The 11222-nt window shown below is 41.8% G+C and overlaps 1 non-coding gene across 1 annotated transcript; it reads right to left on the minus strand.

The window, feature by feature from the left end:
• Positions 1-4037: 4037 nt before the first annotated feature.
• On the minus strand, positions 4038-4111 carry trnai-aau (transfer RNA isoleucine (anticodon AAU)). The gene has a single exon. It is a non-coding gene; the product is annotated as a tRNA-Ile (tRNA).
• Positions 4112-11222: the final 7111 nt, after the last annotated feature.

The following is an 11222-nucleotide window of genomic DNA, read 5'->3' on the forward strand; positions in this document are numbered from 1 at the left end:
CAAGTCTCTGACTTCATAGATTCAACCTATCAGGAGGCTTCACAACTCTCCCTGATCTTGTTGTTGTCAGATGTGGAAGATTGGTATCTTTCTCTGATCCCTTGTTTCTTGACTTGGACTGCTTTCATTGAGGTTTGTAGCATTCGGTGCTTTTTGAATTTTCAGTTCATCATCTGAGTCGTCTAAATGTCTGACCGATTGATGTCTTTGATGTAAAGGAATAAGATTCCTTCTATTTCTCCATATAAAACCTTATTGAGTTCATAGTAGATAAGATCACTGTTGATATTTGTCTTTCTCTATTTTGATCTCATACCTATACCTTTGCCCTTCTGACAACTTTGATAGGTTTCTTGTATGGTATCTTCTGTTATAATTATGGGTCTACTTGTTTCGATATAACTTTTCTTTGTCTTGTACTTTCTGATAATCCTTGCTTTGCAATCCTGGAAGCAATTTCTTGGGTAGAATTAGAAGTTGCATTTGAAGTTTTCTTCCCATTAAGAGTTCTGATGGCGCTAATCCACACAATAATGGAATAGTTCTATATGTCAGTAGTGCTAATTGGAAATCTTGGTTTTTCTTCACCATAAATTTAATGGTTCTGATCACGCGCTCAGTTCTCCATTTGATTGTGGATACTTAGGAGAGCTTGTTAGGTGAACAAATCCACATTCTTTTGCAAAGTGCGTGAAGTAATCGTTTGCAAATTGTGGTCCATTATCAGATACTCTCTGATCAGCTATACCATGTGTTGCGAAAACTTCTTGTAAAACTCTGATGACAGCTTCAGTTGTTGTTGTGTATATCTGCTTAACTTTGATCCATCTTGAGAAGTAAGCAACTATAATTAGATAGAATCTTCCCTCAAAGAACAATAAATCCATTGTCAACCGTTCCCATGGTCTAGTTGGGAAATGAGTCAAAATTAGAGGTTCTCTTTGATCTTGTCTGTGTACCTGACAGATTTGTTGGAGTTGCTTGTCCCCAGGTTCTCTGTCCTTGTAGCGCTCCTGCAGCAACTTGCTGCTTTTCTCTTTCTCGCTGTTGTGGTCTTTGAGTGGCATTGTGGACTGTGCTGTGTTGTGCGGGTTCTCTCTCCGTTGTGCGGGCTGTCTGACAGAATCCAGACTCTCTGCAGTGCTCGGGTCAGGTTGGGTTCTCCTACTGTCCTGCCTCCTGGATTCTTCTTGTTCAACTTTCTTTATAATATGAAGGTCAATGCAAGCTCTTCTACTTAAGCATGAGAATTCCTGATTTCTTAGGACATTTAGGGCTGGATTTTATAGAGGCCTCAATGTCGGGATCTGTGGCGGGGGGCATGAAGATTGCCCTGGATGAGGCCCACCACTGACCTTGATGTCAGCAGGGCTCATCCCGATCTTGCCGGCAGCGGCGACGGGGCTGTCATTTAAATATTCAATATCATTAATAGTTAATGAAGTTCCTGTCACCTCCTGAAGTGCCACCGTGATCTTCATCCGGTAAGTTACTCAGTGCGGGTGGTGAGGGAGCAGGGTCAAACTATTCTGATTGGTGGAGGGGATGGTGGGAAGGGGTAATGTTAAAAGTTTGTGAACTTTGGGGGGGTGGGGGAAGATCAGGTACACAAGGTAGGTATGGGAGAGGGCCAGGGATGAGTGCATGGTGAATGGGAGCGGTGGGAGATGGGCTGGAAACATGTCTGTAATTTTTTAAAATTGGTTTTATTAAACAATCGCTTTAAACATTTAAATTAAATGCAAGGGCTGAAAACCATTTAAAAATGGCACCGGCACCTGTTGCAGTGGTGCCATACGCCATTGCCGGGGATGGCACACCCACCCCTCCACGTCACTGTGGGGGGGGGGGGAGCGGCGCAATCTGCCCCGGCCATGTAAATGAGTCACGAGTAAAACCCGCGCATGCCGGCCAGCATCTTTTAGGGCCGCCGCCATACTCAGTGGCAGCAACATAGAATCCAGCCCATTGTGTTTCTAACATCTGCTCTCCCTTTTTTGAAGCATCGCTTATAACTTCCCCTCCTGGGCTATGTAACTGAGTTTCTGTTTGTTGTAGAATACGTTTGGAAAGCCACGGCTCTTTATCCGACATGACCGACACACTTGCTCTGGTGTCAAGTTTGAAATTAGTGATATGTCCGTTGACATATATGTCTTCTGACCAAAATGCTTGCTTTGGATTATTGATCTCGCCCAGAAAATATTTCGATTGGTCTGCTGCAGGAGGTTGCTGAACTTCATTTACCTCTCGATTCTTAACTACTTTTCCTAGACCTTGAGGTAGTTGAGATTTTATTTCAGCACATCTTATTGAAATGTACTATTTTTCTGCAATAAAAGCAACTATAAAAGCTCTATTGGCAGAACATTGCTCGTGCCTGTGGGAAGTTTTTGCACCACAGCCCCCGCCATCCCCACCCAGTGTACCTCTTTTCCTGTTGCCTCTTGTTCAGCCCTCTGGTGAAGAAACTGAACAGTTGAAGGAGGTTTCTGTACCAAGGTGTTTTTTCACCTCGTCTGTTATTGCTGTGCCAATTAAAGTAGGCATTTAAGACTTCATCAAATGTGCTGATTTTTCATCAGTATGCTGTCTTGCTATTATATTATCAGTTACAGCACCAATTAAATATCATAATGTATTTGCTTGCTCTGTTTAGGACCTGCTGTCCCATTTCAATGGAATTCTTTATCTGGGACATAAAATAACCATATGTACTTTTTATAACATTTGAATCTTTGAGTAGTGAGCACCCAGCTCACTCTTGATTGGATCATTGGGCAGCACAGTGGTGCAGTGGTTAGCACCGCAGCCTCACATCTCCAGCGACCGGGTTCGATTCTGGGTCTTGCCTGTGTGGAGTATGCAAGCTCTCCCTGTGACTGTGTGAGTTTTTGCTGGGTGCTCCAGTTTCCTCCCAAAGACTTACAGGTTGGTCGGTAAATTGGCCATTATAGATTGCCCCTAGAAGAGGTAGGGGAATTGTGGGATGTGAGAGGATAATGGGATTAATGTAGGATTAGTGTTGATGGTTGGCACAGCCTTGGTGGGCTGAAGGGCCTGTTTCAGTACTGTATCTGTGGACTTGCACTCCAAGGTCCCATTGTTCCTTTATACTTCTTCCATTTGTTGTGTATTCCCTCGCCTTATTAGCCTTCCCCAAATGCATTCCCTCACACCTGTGTGGATTGAATTCCAATTGCCGTTGTTCTGCCAATGTCACTCGTCCATTCATATCTTCCTGCAGTCTACAGCTTTCTCCTCATTATCACCCCTAAAGCCCAGTCTCCTTTGACAGCACCTTCCAAACCCGTCACCTCAACCACCTTAAATGACAAGGGCAACAGATGCATGGGAACACCACTACCTGCAAGTTCCCTACCAAACCACACACCATCCCGACGTGGCATTATATTGCCGTTCTTTCACTGTCACTGAGTCACAATTCTGGAACTTCCTCCCTGCCGGGTGTACCGGCTGCACATGGACTGCAGTAGTTCAAGAAGGTGGCTCACCACCACCTTCTCAAGAGCAATTATTGATGGGCCAACGATACTAACATCCCATGAAGGAACATAAAAGAGAGCATCTGAGAAACTCAATTCTCCTGGGTGGCAATTTGTTATTTGGCGATTTGAACGGAGGTAAGCCAGCAGAAACATGCAAAGCAATTTTTTGTTTATTTTTTCACGGGGCGTGGGTATCAGTGAAAAAGGCAGCATTTATTGTCTGTCCCTAATTGCCCTTGAAAGATCAGTGGCCATTTCAGAGGACAATTAAAAGTGCCATGGGTCTGGAGGCGCCAGAAGAGGTAGGTCTCTTTCCTGAAATGACAGAGGTGCGGCAGATGGGTTTTCCAGCAATGGATGATGATTTCACACCACCTTCAGTGAGCGAATAAGGTGAAATGGTGCAGATTTGCATTTGTTAACAAAATGGAAAATGGCTTAGCTGTTGTGGGGGAATTTGGATTTGTCCACAGATTGTAAATGCAACACACCCAAGCAAGGCAATTACTGCCCCTGTGCTTAAAGTATTAACCTGTATGGGGATTGAACCCACAACCTTGGCATTATTAGCACCATGCTCTAACCATCTAAGCTAACACGCCCTGACACTCAAGCACCTCTGAATGTTAGTTTTGTACACCTGTGACCTTTCATCAGCACTCTGTTTCTCTCTCCACAGATGCTGAGTATTAGCAATAGTTGCTGGTTTTTTTCACATTTCCAACATGCACATACTTTGACTTTGATTTCTATCTTCAAATGGCTTTTCCAAACTCCATTTATCCACAAAGCCTGCATTACCAATTCAACAATGCAACCACTCGGCCTGCACTTTCAATGCATTGTGCTTGCAAATTCCTCTCACTTCCATCTTCCCAAGCAAAGACCTCCATTCACAGGATAATTCTGAAGAAAAGCACCTTTCAATCAGCAATCAATTCTTTTACAGCCATAGCACTAGCTGCATGGTAGTGTGGCTGAGTGGTCTAAGACAGTGATTTAAAATTCTAGTCTCTTCAGAGACATGGGTTCAAATCCCACTGCTACCAGCATTTGACTCGCTGCTTCTTTCGACACACTTATTCTGCTACACTGGACACATTCTCGCTGAGACAAGTTCCCTGCGGCCTCTTGGCTCCTGTACCAGTGCTTAAAGACACGGCTAATGCTCGCACACTCTCTTGGCCTGCAAGCGTTACCTTTCTATTTATGCTATATAAAATAAATAAAAAATGAGCCCAGTTGATCATGATAAATTGGTTCACCAGACACATTTGATTATAACTGGTGAGTTGCACACCCAGAGGCAGTTTGCTAGTCCCGCCTGTGGGGGTGGGAGTGTGAGGGCAACAAGATCAGCTGGCTCAGACATTAGCTGAGTGCACCAAGTGAGTCCCGAAATGAGTGGACTGTGGTGGCGGGGGCAGGGTGTGTGGTGGAAAGAAGGCATTCAAGGGGCCCTGTATTTACATATATATAGGGCCTAATTCTTGTTTCAGGCATTCACCCTGGGTTCCCACAGAGGGAGTCAATGAGGGGGAGATATGACCTCACATAAGGATAAGTGTGATTGGGTATGATGATTGGATCGGTGAAAATGTGAGGAAGTCGATACAAAGAGAGGGATGGGTGCACCTGCAAGGTAAGTGATGTGAGAGGTGAAATAAAAACAAGAAATGCTGGAAATACTCAGCAGGTCTGGCAGCATCTGTGGAGAGAGAAGCAGAGTTAACATTTCAGGTCATAAACCCTTCTTCAGAACAGGCAAATATTAGAAATGTCAAAGGTTATAAGCAAGTAAAGCGGACGTGGGACAAGAGATAACAAAGGAGAATGTGTAGATAGGACAAGGTCACATAATAGCTGACCAGAAGGTCATGGAGCAAAGGCAAACAGTATGTTAATGGTATGTTGAAAGACAAAGCATTAATACAGATAGGGTGTTAACGGACTTAAAATTGAACAGCAGCAAGTACAAACATGAAAAAAACAGTGGGTGAACAAACTAAGATGAAATAAAATAAACACACACAAAAAAATATGAAAAAGAAAAAATAACTAAAAATAAAAGTAAAATGGGGGGCCCGTCATGCTCTGAAATTATTGAACTCAACCTTTCCTGCCCTGCATAGGTCATTAAACCACTTTCTGCAATAAATCCAGGAATGTGGCACAATACTCCTGCTGCTGACCTTCTCACAAACTCCAATCTTTCTTTGTCTCAACAGCAGGCTTCTTCCTCCCATTGCCAGGGAAGAGTATCTCCCTCTGGTTCGTCATAGCCCTCAACTGCATATCCAGGGAGGCACCTGTGAAGTGGGACAGAACCATTGCCCATCTCAACTCCATTGCAACACATTCAGTTGCCTGACAGCTAACTCCTTCAACTTGTATCTTCGTAGTTGAGATCATGTCATGCAGGGCTACATCATGTCTACTGCCGCTGATTGGATGCGAAACTTAGAAGGAAGTGATAATGAGGTGGCTGAGTTAAAAAGCCATTGACAGACGTGCTGAATATACTTCTGAGTTTCCCACGCACTATCCTTTCGAACCCACTCCCCTCCACCCCCCCACCCCCTCATCACCACTCCCAGTGCATCTACACATTAAAATCCATCCCAAAGTATCTCTAATCAAAGAAAGCATTTTTTGGCTTTGTTCTATTATCCCTGTATTACATCTGATAACCTTCAATTACCGCTTTCAAGTTTGTCAACTGTCTGACATTCTCCCTGATCTTGCAGGTTCAGAAGATAGCTTTTTTCATATATTTCCCCATTCCTACTGCACTCGGTGCTTGGGGGAGGGTGGGGCTGAGCAACAGAGATGTCTATCAATGTCTCTCCTTACTCTTAGCCAGGCTTCCTGCACCTCATTGATGAAGCTTAGTTTCCTCTGTTTGAAAGGTAGCATTATTGAGGAAATTTGCTACATTAATTGCTGCTCTTTCCTTGTGCTACTTCAAGGGGTTAAAAGGATACTTAATGCACTTTACAATACATTAATTAATGAGCTTCTTCATTGAATGTCTCACAATGTGGGTTTCAAAGAGCATGTTTTAGTGCACTTACTAAAATTAGTAAGATCAGGATTTATTCTGCTCAAAAAGCTGAACTAATGTTTAGTTAACCCTTGATTGGCAATCCATCAGTAATTCCCAAGCTAAAATTCATTATAATAACATTCAATGCATATGATGCAGTAAATTCGATATGATTCAGTGCAATAGATCAAGAAAGGAGAGTGTTGTCAGTGGCAAAATGACCTCAATGCAAATGAAAATTAATGAGGTTTAAAAGCAGGCTGTCAATACACTATGAACTGTTTTGCGCGACTGCTGAGACCAATTTCACGCCAGTTGTGCCTTGGATTTAATAGGGTGTGCGTCAATAATCAAAATGGCCTCTGATTTCAAAAATACAACACCGACATTTTAATTTTAGTAAGAGAATTTTACAATTACTAACTGATCAGGTAGGTTAAAATTAATTTCTATTATTATACAAATTTGGGGCTCAGTTTCTTATCCTGAGAACAAGATTTACTTTGCCCCTGTTGATTGGTGAGAGGACTGCTGATCTTAAAATGAAACAACAAGCCTTTGCCACTTCAACTGAGTCAGAGAGACTCATAAATCATGCAATACTATAAATCAGATTTTATTTTGAAAAGCATCACATTGATTCTTTCTCTATGAACACTTTATTAATGATTAACAATTGAAATGTCAACATCGACAGATATGGAGAGTGCACTGGGTTAGATCACTCTCCTTTCGCCTCTGTAACCTGGGATTAAATTAGATTGATTGAATCAAAACCACATTTCTCTGATGGCTGTGAAAGTGCTGAAGCAAAATGAGTTTGGACCTTCTCAATCCAGTTACCAGTACAGGAAAAGTGAATCAGAGTTTTATTGTGATATCTAATTTGACTCCTGGGTCATTCTGTATAAATCAACTCAAATTAAAAAGATCCAGCCACAGTTCGTCGATCAGCAGGAACACGGCATAATATTGGTTGAAGTACCACTTAACTCATAGTTCAACTCTAAATATCAAGGACTGGTTCGGGCACAATTTGATATATTACTAACCACTATTTTGGTTTGCAAGAAATGATAATTGTATTGTTGATGTAAACCTAGTTTAATATATGGCATTCACTGCTCATGGTACATTTTCCTTCATAATAAGAGAACAACACAGATTAGGGTGAAGCCTAACAACTCTGTTCTGTCCACAAATGTGACTTTGAGCTCCCTGTGGTCTGCTACTTTAACCACCTCCTCCTATTCCCACTCTGATCCTTTTGTTCTTGTCCTTGTGTGCTGATGCAACAAAGCTCAATGCAAGCTTCTGGAACAATGGTATAATGTTCACTTTGGGTAAGTACAGAAAACTAGTTGTTATGGATCAGCTGTCCCTTGTACACCCCACCTAAATTTCCTTTCCATTGAAGTTACTAGAAAGGAAATGGATGCATGACAGTCAGGTAACTTGCAACCATCGGTTTTCACCTGCATCCTGAGTGCAACTTACCACCAATAATCTTACCTTTCACCTGGACATTCTGTAGGCCTCTGGTCTGAACAATGGCTTCAGTGACTTCAGACTTGAGATCTAGCTTTCATTTCCTTTACCACAGTTGCTGCTGGTGATGTGAGAGTGGGTCTGTCAGTGGTCGAGGAGAATGGGTTGGCATTTTCGCTGTGTTCTCTCACTTCCTCAGAACACAGTCATGGAAGAGTGGCTGCACCCTCCCTGTAGAACTGCTCTTTATCTTTTCAAGACTGGTAAATCCATTGTACTTTGTTAGCATCTACTGCTTCACTTTCAAACCTGCTTTAATTTTCACTATTCTCTCTTTCTTTAACTTTGCTTTGTTTTTTTAATTTCATTCCCACACTTCATCTAATCTTATCACTGTGCACGTTTCTCATTTTTCAATTTTAAACGAGGGTACAAAGCCAAAATATTTACTTCTCTATGTAGATGCAAATGGACCAGCTGTTCTGTTTCATATTCCAGCATTTGCAGTACTTTGCTTTTTATTAAGATCTATCTTGTCTCTGGCACTTAGGATCTTGAATGATTCCATAAGATCACCCCTCAGTCTGCCCTTCTATGTAAACAATTCCATCTTCAGCAACCTCTGTTCATAACTCAGGTACCTAATCTCATCTATCAATTTAATTGCCCTATGCTGCACTTCTCAAATGCCTGCATGTGTTTCTCATAATAAAATGACCAGAATTACCCAAGTACTGCAGGTGGGGGCTGGATGAGTGCTTTGTATAAACTCATAATCACTTATTGAGATTTGTGCTCTATTCCCCCGGCTGTATAGCACAATATCCTATTTGCTCAACAGCTATTGCACACTGTGCTCTTGGCTTGGGAGATCGATCCATCAATAGCCCTAAATTCCTTTTCTGTGTCATGTTGTATAGAAAAATACCATTTGATTGTATTGCCTCTGTTTATTATCTTCTTCCGTCTCATGATTTTGTATTGGTCCACATTAACTGCTACTTAAAGCCCAGCTCCCCAAAACTATCCAGATTGTTTTGCATCTGATTTGTTTGTTACCTTTTACTTGTAGTCCTTCCCTACTTAGCAAACTTGAAAGTTTTGTTTTTATCCCCACTCCAAGTCATGTATGTACATTATAAATGGTAATACCCCATCACTAACCTCTGAGGCACCCTACTAGTTGCCTCATTCTATGCCAATCTAGCTCCAAGTACTAACATCATTTGCATCCTCTGCTTTAGCCAATTTTTGTTTCCTTTTTGGAGCACTCTGCCTACAACTTTATGGATCAATCTGCTCTGTGACATTTTATGAATTGCTTTGCTGAAATCTAAAAGTACCACAGTACCCTCTGTTCACAAGGTTTGTTATAAAGAAAATAAAGAAATCTCTTACATTTTTATAGTGCCTTTCATGACCTCAAGATATCCCATATTGCTTCACAATCAATTATTATTTTGTGAAGTAGAGACACTTTTGTAATGGAGAGAAACTATCTCCTCAAAGAACTCCAAGGCACAATCTTCCTTTGGAAAGTGGGACTGACAGAGCTTGTATTTCCCTAGATGCCTCATAAATTATTCCTTTAGGATACCCTCTAGTGTCACATTCCCTGTTCCCCAATCCTCAGCCATAGACACTCCTTGCAAAGATTCCATAACTGCAATAAATATTTCCTTAAGTAACTCAGGATGCAATCAGTCTGAATCCATGACTTTGGCTTCCTTCTTTGGCTTTAGTTTATGCATTACCTCTTTATCAGTTACATCCATTTTTCTTAGCATATCATCAACTTGCCCTAGAATTCCACTCCTAGGATGTTCATAAACACAAACTCAAGTAAATAATTTACAACTCTAGCCATTCCTTGATCTCTTGATATAATGTCGTTTCTGATCTCCTGCAGGGTTCGGGTGCGTCCACAGCTGTCTATTTGTTACAAATGATCTTGTTGTCTCTTGGCTTTCTTCACAATTTTCCTAGTCTCCCTAACCTTACTTCTTTACCTGTTCTCTGGTCTACACATGATTTTTATACTTCAGGAAAACTCTGTTTTGTTGTTCGTACCCCCTGCATGACTTCTCTTGTCTGCACCACTCTCCTTTTCGTCCTGTTCTGCATTTCCTACCAAGTGTTACTTTAGATTGACAATAACCCAGGTATTGCAGGCTGGTGGGTTTAACATCTATGATTGTAAAATGTTGAAATCTTTAATTTAAGGTAAGATTACTAAAAATCTAGAAGGAGAAAATAATTACAGGCAACCAAAACAGATTTCAGAAATGAAGATGGTGCATGACAAAGCTGACAGACTTCTTTGAGGAGGAGGCAGATAAGATGCATGAGGTAATACAGTCGATGTGGTTTATATGGACTTTCATAAAGCCTTTGATAAGGTAGCACACAGGAAACTATTAGAATTAGAATTAGAATTAGAATATTACAGCGCAGTACAGGCCCTTCGGCCCTCGATGTTGCGCCGACCATCTGACCTACACTATTCCATTTACATCCATATGTCTATCCAATGACCACTTAAATGCCCTTAAAGTTGGCGAGTCTACTACTGTTGCAGGCAGGGCGTTCCACGCCCCTACTACTCTCTGCGTAAAGAAACTACCTCTGACATCTGTCCTATATCTTTCACCCCTCAACTTAAAGCTATGTCCCCTCGTGTTTGCCATCCTCATCCGAGGAAAAAGACTCTCACTATCCACCCTATCTAACCCTCTGATTATCTTGTATGTCTCTATTAAGTCACCTCTCCTCCTCCTTCTCTCTAACGAAAACAACCCCAAGTCCCTCAGCCTTTCCTCGTAAGACCTTCCTTCCATACCAGGCAACATCCTAGTAAATCTCCTCTGCACCCTTTCCAAAGCTTCGACATCCTTCCTATAATGCGGTGACAAGAACTGCACGCAATACTCCAGGTGCGGCCTCACCAGAGTTTTGTACAGCTGCATCATGACCCCGTGGCTCTGAAACTCGATCCCCCTACTAATAAAGGCTAACACACCATATGCCTTCTTAACAGCCCTATTAACCTATTGGCCAAGGTTAAGGGGTATGTAAATGGGAGAGAATGGCAAACTATTAAAAATGTGAATACAGAGTAAGAGTTAAGGGCAGTTTCTCAGAATAGTTGGAAGTGAATTCAGTGTCTCATGTCGCACTGT

This window comes from Heterodontus francisci, chromosome 6, assembly GCF_036365525.1.
Source record: "Heterodontus francisci isolate sHetFra1 chromosome 6, sHetFra1.hap1, whole genome shotgun sequence".
NCBI lineage: Eukaryota > Metazoa > Chordata > Chondrichthyes > Heterodontiformes > Heterodontidae > Heterodontus > Heterodontus francisci.